At 44.5% G+C, this 9,892-nt stretch overlaps 1 long non-coding RNA gene across 1 annotated transcript; it reads right to left on the bottom strand.

The window, feature by feature from the left end:
* Window positions 1–2,145: 2,145 nt before the first annotated feature.
* Window positions 2,146–4,805, bottom strand: LOC134473031 (uncharacterized). The gene is made up of 2 exons (XR_010043122.1): window positions 4,448–4,805; window positions 2,146–2,423 (listed from the first exon to the last, which is right to left on the bottom strand). It is a non-coding gene; the product is annotated as an uncharacterized LOC134473031 (long non-coding RNA).
* Between the last annotated feature and the right edge of the window lie 5,087 nt (window positions 4,806–9,892).

The raw sequence follows: 9,892 nt of genomic DNA, 5'->3' as shown, positions 1-9,892 counted from the left end.
ACTACTTTTTTTTTTTTTTTTTTTTTTTTGTATTTTTACCGGTACCAGGGATCAAACTCATGACTGCCTGCTTGCAAGGCAGGCACTTATGCCACTGAGCTAAATCCCCAGCCCCGAGAACACTACTGCATATTATTATTTTCAAAATAGTCATTCAGGTTATCAGACACAAGGATAAAACAAAACAGTAAAATGTAACAGAACGCTGGATTTCAAAAACAAGACAGGAGGAAATCCCCCACAGCTGACACAATGCACACTACCACCTGCCAAGTAGATGCCCAGACCACCAGCACCAGGCCCACAGAGTCAAGCAAACAACACAAGCATCAGTCTATTCCCTTCCCCTCAGTTGCTACCATCTCCCTTTGAGTCCGCCTAATCAGCAGGGGGTGGAGTGGGGTTGGGGTGGGGTGGGGGGTGCTCTTCTTGTTTTTTAGCCCACGCTGGCTGACTGAGGCTCTTAATGATCAGCATGGCAAGGCTCGCTTCATTGGAAGGTGTGGTTTCTTTTCTGGCTGAAGCTGTTTCCCATCAGCGTGGTGGGGCTTGCTTCATGGGAAGACCCATAAAAATTCTTTCTGCTTTATGATTATTTCTCTTTAAGACAAATTAGTCAATTACATGAGGAAACAGGTCATATCAAACTTTCATCTGGGGACTTTATGCTAAGGTCGCAGGATTAGTTTAGATTTCCTGCCATTATTTGTAAGTTCCATGCCGGAATTTCTAAAGCTTTGGGGTGATTTATCCTGGAGTCCACATCCATATCCACAGCCTGCATTGGCCCATCTGGGCTAAGCACTCTTTGGATGGCTGATTTTCTCATGTCATGGCAACTCCATGAGGTATGTATTACTGTTTCTTTTTTCCAGATAAAGAAAGTGAGACTAAAGAGTTTAATTAAGGTCTCAGGAAGAGAACCAAGAAGAAGCTAACTCTTTCCTGTGAGCAAACTTTTGCATGGGTTGGGAACAAGACGTGCCAACATCCCCCCCTACATAAGCAATTGACTGATTGGAGACACACAGGTGGAGATTATAGCCAGTGAAGTACAAACAACTTAATGCCTGTTTTGTTTGGTTGATTTTGCAGGCCTAAAACCAGTAGTCTGAGCATCTATTTAGAGGATAACAATATATAATATAGTATCTATGGGAGAATCTCCTTCTGAAGGTGGTAGCCATTATCAATTCCCTATTATCTTGCTTTAAAGTCCTGTGTCATTTTCATTGTTTTGTTTTGTTTGATTTTATTATAACTGATGGCATGAACACCTAGTTCAAAGATAAGACATATTATGGTAGCCATTGCTGATTTCCTATAATCCTGTTTTTAAGTTCTATATGACTTTCATTGTCTTGTTTTGACTGGCTTTATTCTGTTTTGTTTGGTTTTATTCTTTTTAAAAAATAATAATTAATAACAATAAGAATAATAATAAAGAGTTTAAGTACCTGGCCCAAGGAAATTCAATGAGAAATATATAATTTTCTTTTTAAAAATAGAATTTTCAGGCTGGTCATAGTGGTGCACATCTGTAATCTAAGCACTTGGGAAGCTGAGGCAGAAAATTTTCTGTGAGTTTGAGGTCAACCTGGGCTACAAAGTGAGTTCAAGAACAACCTGATTGCAGCATGAAACTGCCTCAAAAAGATTTTTAAAACCCCAAAATTTGAATTTTCAATTCAATATAGTCATTCAAATCTTTGCCAGAAGACTTTAAAAACAAATATTTCCCTTTTGTTAAGTCACCAACATATATACAATCTTTCTTCAGGAAAAATAAAAATGTGCAAATGCAAAATAAATTGACAGAAAAAACCCCACAAATTCCAAACATTTTAGAGAGATCACTTTTAGTTTGTTCTTTGTACAAGTCCAAAGCAGATCCTAAAGATCAGTTTTTTGGAAAAGAAGGTAAAATATGACTGAACACTTCAGGAATGATGAAAAAGACTTGACTACAAGGACTTTGACATAGATTCTCTATTTCCCCAGGACTCTTTAACACCCCTTGTTCCCTCAAGAATCTCGAAGGGATGGGAGTTATTTCACCTCACATTTCCCACTCTGTTCCCTATGCATTAAGTAAAAGCTCTCCATGTTGAAGTCAATATTTCCTCTCCTAGTTTGTCATTCCTCTTTTCCTTTGGCTGCAGCAGTCCCAGCATTTCTCTGGCTTTGATGGATGGATCAGAGGCTGCTATGGTCACGTATAGCATGAGTGAGTCTCCTGAAGAGTCACACACTGGGACTCTGGTCCCTGGTATGGAGATGCTGAGATATAGTGGAAACTCTAAGTCGAGAAGGTCTTCAGGCAGCATTTCCCTTGTAAAGAATTCATGTAGATATCACAGAGCCCTGGATGGTACGTTGGTACCTGGATGGTGCCCGGATGGTATGTTGAACCTGGATGGTTCCTACAAAAACAAATGGTCAGAAAAAGAGCATTTGAGCTAGGCCACCATGAGGAGATTGAGATTTTTATAGGCAAGTAGGGAAGCTGCATGCGTTCTAGAGAGAGTGTTATGAGTGAGGTGACAGACAAAGAAAGCAGAGTGGGGGCTACAGCTCAGTGATAAAGCACTTGCCTAGCATGTGCAGAAGGTCCTGGGTTAGACCCCCAGTGTGGGTGGGAGGAGATAAGACCAACAGGTTGTGTGTGGGCAACACTGAGTTTTGTTGAACTGTGAGGAACAAGTGGCAGGGGGGTGGGGATGGGCTACTTCATGATAGCCCCGAATGGCAACTGTTCTTTTAGTTAACAACAGGAAACTCTTCAATTTCCCATCATAGAGGACAGGCTGGCCGGAGCTGGGGATTTAGGTGACAGTAGGATGGTGGTAAAAAGGAGGAGCGGCTGTTGAGGGGAGCGGTCACTAAGGACCCAGGTGTGAGAGAAACAGAGTCTGAGCTGGATAGAAGTAGTCAACTATGAAGAAGGATTCTTCACAGACAACTTCCAGGAAGATGTCAAAGATGGTAGGAAGGTTCCCAGGCCAGGTACCTGAAAGAGATGGGGGGAGTGAGAGGAATTAGGCTGAGAAGAGAAGGTAGGGATATGTGTGTTTTGTGCATGGCACTTTCAGGGCCCTACAAGATACCTAGAGAAAACATCAGTCAGTTGGCAGGTCAGAGATCTGGGTGTGGTTCAACAAACCCTTTTGATCACAAAGGAAAGACAGTCGGGACAGTGCTGGGACAGCCCGATAAAACAGCCTGGAGGATTGCACACTGTGACATGCAGGCTTCAGTAGGGACTGTGGAACTCACTCTCCTCCCCTGCAGAGGCGAACCCAAGGTCATGAGAGTCAGCTGATTTCTCTTAGTTCACACAGCCAATTTGTTCTCTCTAATTTATACAGGAGGTCAGTTATCCTTTAGGTGGTTAAAATTTTAGTGTTGTTATAATATTTCGTTTTAACAAAGAAACTAATTTGCATCTCTCTCTTCACGTCTCAGGTTCATCGAGGCACTGTATTAATGAAATAAAGATCACCTTCTTCTCTCTTGGTAAATTTGGCAGCCTCCCAGAGGCAAGTGGGATCTTTAGGAATCAGGTGCAGGGCCATGATGGTTGGATTTTATTCCTTCGGGGTGGAGTGGGGGTGTCTACTCAGGTCTCCCATACTTAGCACTCCATGAGGCCCACAGCCAGAGAAAATCAACTGTTTTTTCTGGGTCTCAGTTCATAAACTTGCACCAAGGAAATGGTGCCCGACTTTCCAGATGCAGAGGACAGGAAGCAAAACAAGTCTTTTACTGGACCCCCAAATTCCTTTCTTTTTCACCTAAAGGGTGATGGTCCAATTACAGACTCCAAAACTTTTAAGCAAAGCAAACAAAACCTCAACCACATCGCAAAGGTCACCCGGCCTGTGGGGAAAGTTAACGATTAACTTGTGAAAGTGATTTTTGAGGATCTACTTCCACAGCATTCAAAGACATAAGTAGACAATTTTAGGCCAGAGAAAATTCTAAGTGTCTTCCTCTCTTATCCCTCACCTCATGAGCTCTGCCCATCTTGCCTTCCCTAGGACATTGACCCCTGTCCAGGTGGGGAGTGTTCATCACGCCAAGGGCAGGGAATGTATATGTGGGTCCCTCCCTGCCCTGCCCCTGTCCCTTGGCTCCTGCCAAGTTCACTTGGCTGCAGAGCCCAGCAGGAAAGGCTGAGGCTTCCACCCGGGCTCAGGTCTTGGTCTGCTTTGTTTCCACGTGTCTCTTCTGTCACCTGTACTATAAGCCATCATGACCAAACACAAAGATCGGCTCTGTCTGCATTGCATCTAGATGGTGACCTTGGGTCACTTCTCCATTCCCTGTGAGTCTCCAAACGTTTATGAGCAAATGGGTTTATGATGCCTACCTACTTCAAAGAGTCACTGTGGAATTCAAAGAGATACCGCATACAGCGCCCTCCTCCCCCAACTGTGCCAGGCACCTAGGAAAGATCTGGAATCTTGGCATCCCGTCTTCTCCTGGAGCATTCTTGCCCCATCTACCACGCCGCCTGTGGGAGCTTGATTTTCTCCCTCTGCTTCCAGGAAAAGGCGTCCATAAGCACACCACAGCTTCCTTCCGCCCCTGCAGCCCAGCTCCTGCACAGAAGGAGGCTGCCACCTGGAGCAGGGCTCTTAGGTGGGCATGAGCCACTGTGTGGCATCAGTAATGTTCCCCTCTGAGACGAGGGATCCAGGAACATGGGAACCCCGGGGTCACGACAGCGCTCTGGGCGCCAGCAAGGCTGCAGCCACCGCAAATCCGCACAGCGCGTTGCAGAGCCCGGCCCGCAGTGTCCCCGCACGCTCTCCTTCCCCGCTTCCGCAGGCGCAGTTTCCCTGCGGCTGCCGCAGGGCGAGCAGAGCGGCCGCGGGCGCCCCCTGCTGCCGCTGCACCGCAGTGCGGACCTGGAGGGAACCCACGCACCGATCGCGCCGGGTGGGGCTCCCAGAGGGCAGCAGTCACACACGGTGACTCGTGGACAGAATGGAGGATAGTAGGCTTTTTTGATGCCCCTCACATCTCTCATGAGCGGGATAAGGCATCATGGCAGGAGGCAGCGGAGGCCAGAGGGAAGGAGAGGAGAGGCCTCCCGCTAAGGTTATGACCACAGAAGGAAAAGATCCCCAGCGCCAGCAACCTTGCACCCCGCCCCCTGCACGCCCCAAACTACCCTCCTGCAGGCTGCCTGTCATGCTCACCTGCTCTCTCTCGCCTGAAAATTCAGGCTGAGGTCTTTTGGGGGGGTGTTGCCTCAGTTGGTGGGGTGCTCTGATATCCTTCCATGCAGGGAAGAGAAAGATTACGTTTTACTCTAGATACAAGCTTTTGCCGTTGGGCTGTGAAGATATTTTTATTCATTTCGGTGGTGTTCTTTCCCACGGGCACTTGTTTACTGGTCTTTTGTACCCCGGCACTCATGGTTGGGTCCTGGGGGAGGTCCATAAGTTTCAAAGTGTGAGAACCGAAGACAGCAGCTCACAAAAGAACCCGCCCGGGGCCAAAAGTAAAGCTAGTTGAATGAAAGGAAATGAGTGGTCTAGACTCAGAGACAAAGAGAACTGGACAGAGAACATCCGCCAAGACCACTACTCTTTGTCCCTGTGCGAGGCAGGAAGGCAGGCTGAACTCCCCTCCAGCCTTGCTTAAAAGTGTCAGGCTGTAAGGTGTGTGCTGCAGACCCAGCCGGCAGAAGCGCTAGCTGGAGCCGAGCAGCGCTAGCCGGCTCGCCAGACACCTGCTAGGATGGCAGGCTGGTCCTCTGCAGCATGACTTTGCCTTTTCTCAGCCATGCCTCCGCAGGCTGCACTGGCCATGCCGGAAGAGCCTGGCCTTCCCAGAAAACGGACTTCAGGAGCGAGGCGAATCGCACCAAATTTAATAAGTGATCAGAAGATCATCGAGGTAAACCTAAGGGAAATAGAAGGAAAAAACAATAGAGCAGAAACTAATAGCACAGCAAACTTACAAGAGAAAAGAGCAACAAGGCAAAACAAAAATGATTCTTTACAGATTTATCAAAAAAGATGAATACAGATGCATGCAAAATTAAATATTTTGAATAATGTAGTGCTAGTTAATTTGAAAACTCAGGCGAAAAGAAAAAGTGCCTAGTAAAATACAAATTGACAACATACTTAATAAATAGGAAACCTTAGGATCTTTTACCTCTAAAGTAAATGTATTAGCACTTTAAAATGTTCTACAAAACACAAGATCCAGTTACCATTTGGGGTTTTACTAAACTTTCAAGAAAAGTTATTGAAATAGAATAGAAATAGTATTCTAAAACAATAATAGAGTAGGATCAATCTGTAGGAGAAAGAGAGAGAGAGAGAGAGAGAGAGAGAGAGAGAGAGAGAGAGAGAGAGAGAGAGAGAGATGCATACTCTGAAACAACAGGTAATTGTAAAACTTTAATCCAACATGATTCCATTTATAAAAAGCTCAAAAAGACAAAACAAAAAACACAGTGTTTGGGCTGTTTGCTGATTTATACCTTTCCCCACAATTTTAAACTCTCAAAAATGGTGACGTGTCTCATGGCCAGCACATTTAGCAATACCTTTCTCTTTTGAGGCATAAAATAATCCTGCAGGTTTCAATTCAGTGAAATATGGTAAACAGGGAAGCTATAAGGGGAAACAACAGAATAATTGGATCAAAGCCTGGTCACCTGCCACTGTGACCTGTGATGGAGGCCTGAGAAAGGTGGAGGCACCAGGAGAATTCTGAAGAACCAAAGAACCAGTAAATGTGCCATTCCTCACCTGTGCAGAGTATACTGGTGTTTGTTTTATCCTTCTTCTCATTGGACTTTCCCACATAGGAATATTTTTCACAATTTAAAAGAGAGTGTGCAAGATGTGGGAAAGGGGAGATTCAGGTCTCAGCCTAATCAGGGAGTAGGTGAGGAGCCAGGTGGTGGAGCAGAGGAGGCTTCCAGACCTAAAAGGGAGAGCTAGAGGTTGGAGGGTCAGAGCCACAGCCCATGGAGCAGCCGGCCTTTCAGGGGAGAGCCTTCCCTGTTAGCAAGAGGAACAGGAAAATGGAATTGTGAACGTGCAGTTGGGGTTTCCTGTGTGCTACCCTTGTGATGGTTTCTACATTCTGTAGGAAGAGCGGATTTGTGGCAAGGAACACTTATCAGCAGTGGCACAAGTGGGCAAATGACCAGAAGTGGGAGGCACTAAAAATGATGACTGTCAACTTGGTGACTTTCTGGTCTCTTGTATGCCACCAGAAAATCTGTTGTTTTTATATCTATGTATTCCTTTTATTGCTCTGCCAGTGAAGAGTATGTTTTCTCAGTTCCCGGTTGAGTTTGCAAGCAACCAATCTGGTGGTTTCACCAGAAACATTTATTTCCTCCCAGTACTGGGGCCACCAGTCTAAGTCACAGGGTGCAGCAGGGTTAGGTTCCTCCACCATCTCCATCCTTGGCTTATGGATGGCTGGCTTCCCTGCAAGCAGGCGCATCTCCCGGGGCTCTGTGGGCAGTTACCAACTCTTTCATAGACACCGGTAACACTGGAGTGGGGACCCATTCTCAAGGTGGCATTTTAACTTAGTCACCTCTTAATCACATTTTGAGATGGGGGTGGTGGTTAGGCCTTTAGCATATGAGTGGGAGGCTCACTTCAAACCACATCCCTGCCCTCTTTGGAGAGAAAGTGGAGATTTAGAGAGACCCTAGGCCCTGCCAAAGGTATGCAGTCACACAGCATCCGAGCTGAGATGCAAATACTAGTGGATGAGCCGCAGTAACTGAGAACCAGCCCGTCCATGATACAACACAGTCCTGTGCCTAAAGCCTGGAGAAATATGGGAATGGTCTTTTGCAGAATTAAAAACAAAAACAAAAGAAACTGATCAGAATAATACTTTCTGTCCTGGCTTTAAGTGGAAAGACTGGCACTTTTGTTATAATGGCAAGAAACAATGTAGTGTCAATCAGAATCCACTGCTTAAGCGCCTTCTGTGGAGGAGCCAGGTGTAGGGCACTGAAGGGCCCACTGGGTGACACCTGCTGGACTGGAAAGGATTGAGGGAGTCGCTTTCATATGTGGCCTCGTGCTACCATCTGCTGGTCAGATATGGGCACATTCAGAAATCAGCAAAGAGTACCCACCCACCCCACACCCTCCACAGATCTCAGGAACAGGGAAGGCAGGGATCAGACTGTGTGCTGAGTCAGTGAGTTCCTCCCTCTCCACTCATGCACACAGTGGGAACCGATGGTGCAGTCAACTCGCCCTGTGGTATACTGTGACTGCGCAGCTGTCTTTCAAACTTTTGCCTCAGTAAAAACAAAACCAAAAACCTGTTACCTCTGCCACCTTCTCAAAAATGCTATTTTCCAAGATCCAAAAACATGAAAATTAGAATGCAAATTTTAGCACCATGCATCATGGCCCATGCCTGTAATCCCAGCTACTCAGGAAACTGAGGCAGGAGGATCTCGAGATCAGTGCCAGTATGGTCATTTAGCAAGACCCCACCCATCTCAAAACAAAACAAAACACCAGGCAGTAGAATGATGATTCTGAAGATTTGGCCAAACAATGGATCCTTCATTTATGTTTTCAAAAGCTGTAAACTTTTTATATATTTGCTGAGACTAGTTTTTAACATTTTGAAAGCATGATTTCTGCTCCAGAGGCTGAGGCAGGAGGATCACTGTGAATTTGAGGCCAGCGTGGGCTAAATAATGAGTTCAAGAGCAACCTGAGCTATGTAGTGAGATCATGTCTTTAAAAAAATCTAACTAATTAATTTAAAAAATAAAGCCATGACTTCCTATGTGATAACCTAGAGGCCCCACCACTTGCTTACAGTACTTTTGAAAATAATTTTTTAATTAAAAAATTATTCTATGTTTGTGGGACATTAACAATATATCCATTGTGAGGAACTGATGCATGCACATAGCAATCTGGATCTTTTTTATTTCTTCTTTTCTCTTCCCCATTCCCAAATCAGTTTCTCATCTTCACACAGTCTATCTCCCTATTTCCCAGCATCTATCTTTTTTTTTAAGGGTAGAAATAATGCATAATTTCAAAAAAATAAATGGTAAGAAGTCACTAGCTGTTATTGTCCTCTTACAAATAGTTGTTCAAGTTACAAAAGTGAAGCATACAACGTGGACATTCAAACAGCAAGACTGCAAACAGTTCTGTTCAATTATCCCACAAAAACTGAGTAATATGGTTATTAGTCCTATACACTTAAGCATACATGCAGTTATATCCTTTAGAGCACTTTTTTTTCCTCTCTGTTTTACAATAGCAATTACACATTTGGGGGTTTATTACTCCTACATTTCTTATTACTTTTTACTAGAGACAAAATGTGATATTTATAAATATGATTCTTGTTTATTTCACTTAGGATAGCCTATAGTTGTCTCCATTTGCCTATGAAGGCCTCAAGATCATCCTTTTTATAGCCAAGTAATATTCCATTGTATAAAAATACCACATCTTTTTCATCCACTTTGTGGTTGATGGGCATCATGGTTGTTTCCAAGATTTAGCTATTACAAATTGTGTTGCTATGAACATGGGTGTACATATGTCACTGTGATATGACCTTTTCAGTTTTTCTGGGAAAATATCCAGGAGAATACCTGGGTTGAATGAAACTTCCAATCCTAGTCTTCTGAGAATTGTCCAAACTGATTTCCATAGTGGTTGCACCAGTCTACACCCCCACTAACAGTGGAGCAGTGTTCCTTTTCTCCCGCAACCTCGCCAACATTTGTTATCAGTTGATTTCTTGATGGCAGCCATTCGTTCTGGGGTGAGATGAAATCTCAATGCTGTTTTAATTTGAAATTCTCGAATGACCAGTGCTGGTGAACATTTCTTGATGTATTTATTTG

The sequence above is a fragment of the Cavia porcellus genome, unplaced genomic scaffold, assembly GCF_034190915.1.
Source record: "Cavia porcellus strain 051 isolate PalLab524CR breed Dunkin Hartley unplaced genomic scaffold, mCavPor4.1 scaffold_1, whole genome shotgun sequence".
Taxonomy (NCBI): domain Eukaryota; kingdom Metazoa; phylum Chordata; class Mammalia; order Rodentia; family Caviidae; genus Cavia; species Cavia porcellus.
The sequence above is the reverse complement of the archived record's forward strand: the minus strand, read 5'-3'. Positions and strand labels throughout refer to the sequence as shown.